Source organism: Suricata suricatta, chromosome 5 (genome assembly GCF_006229205.1).
Source record: "Suricata suricatta isolate VVHF042 chromosome 5, meerkat_22Aug2017_6uvM2_HiC, whole genome shotgun sequence".
NCBI lineage: Eukaryota > Metazoa > Chordata > Mammalia > Carnivora > Herpestidae > Suricata > Suricata suricatta.
This window is the reverse complement of record NC_043704.1, coordinates 20,196,608-20,198,291: the sequence shown is the minus strand read 5'-3', so window position 1 is coordinate 20,198,291 and position 1,684 is coordinate 20,196,608.

Below are 1,684 nucleotides of genomic sequence, written 5' to 3'. Positions count from 1 at the left end.
ATGTGCACAGCGCACAGCTGGGCCTGAATCTCATCTCTGTGACCTTACTAGGACCTAAAGCAAAGTGTTTGATGTCTCTATGTATCAGTGTCCCTCATGCAAGGAGTTTCGGATTATGGCCTGGCACACGGTAAATTTATAGAGGCTTTAGAAACATTACTTATTATCATTAAGGCCATATGAGCCTGAAAAATAAAGAATTTTTAAATGTTCCCAAGTTCCTTACCCAACCTGGGCCATCTGTAAGTTAAAAACGATGTGCTTTCTGCGTTCAGAGGTTCCAGAAACGAATTTTCTGACATCAGCTTAACACAAACTCTTATAAGATGTCTTCTTACCTTGGGATGCAGACTCAAATGAGAGAGTTGCTCTGGCATCAGCAGTGACTCTGTCTTATCTACAAAAAGGCACAAATCACCTGGCGATGAGGCTAAAATCCACACCAGACCACCTCCTCTCTCTCCCTCACATGCCTCTCTTCTTCCTCAAGGTCTAAAAGTTTATTACATCCAGGCTCAAGAAAGTTACCCAAGCAATTTTGCGGTATGCATCTGCCATGTCTTAGATCTATTTTATTCATTTCAATCCAGGGTGTCAAATGACCTGCTCCAGGAAAATGCCCACCCACCCCCCTTTCGTAGGATGGAGGAAGTCCAGAGGGAGACAATGAACTCAACACTTTTTTAAAAAGACTGAAGTCTCCCATGCTCCAGGAATACGTCCTGAAAGTGGGAAGGGGGCAGGGAAAGAATGTTGCTGAGGTCAAAATGAAAGAAGCTTCGAGCCCTGTATCCTCGCATCCCCAAGTACAAATGCGGGTGGTAAGGACTACACTCAAACCCCCGATCCTTCCCCCATCAAAGGCTGGCTCTTGAAGGGTAAAGACGGGAGGAGTCTCATGGAGGAGTCCCATGGAGGAGTCCCTTGACCATTTCGTCCTCTGCTAGGGGCCCTCTTGCCTCCGTGGACTCCGCGGGGGAGGAAGAGTCTCCCATCGGCTTCCCTGCGGCTCCAGGATTTTGTAAGGACACCCTTGCCACCAGTTGCAAAAAGTGGCAACTTCCCCTCCGGACTGAGCGCTCATTTGAATACGTTTCCTTTTCATTAAGAACAAAGGTTGGAGTCGGAGAGCTCGGCAGCGCCGGGGCAGGAAAGTACGGGGGGTGTGTGTGTGTGTGTGTGTGTGTGTGTGTGTGTGTGTGTGTGTGTAACAGTGTGTGTGTGTGTGTGTGAGAGAGAGAGAGAAACAGTGTGTGTGTGTGCGTGTGTGTGTGTGAGAGAGAGAGAGAGAACAGAGAACACACACACACACACACACACACACACACACACACACAGTGACCTATGAGAAAGGGAAAGGGGAAAACACCAATCCTCGGGGCGCCGGGCTTTTTCGACTTTTCCTTTAAAAAGAAAAAAAGTTTTCAAGCTGTAGGTTCCAAGAACAGGCCGGAGGGGGCCGAGGCGGGGGGTTTTACAGAAAAGGCGGCCGTTCGGTTATGAGTCACAAACGGGTTATAAAAGGGTCGCACGTTCGCTGGCGCGGGCTTCCTGTGCGCGGCCGGCCACGTCGGGCCGCCTGCGGCGTCGGGACCGGAGCAGACGCGGGCGCGGGCACAGCGGACGCCGCCGGGCCGCCAGGTACGCCGACCCGGCCCCGCGCGAGCCCCCTACCCGGGCCCCC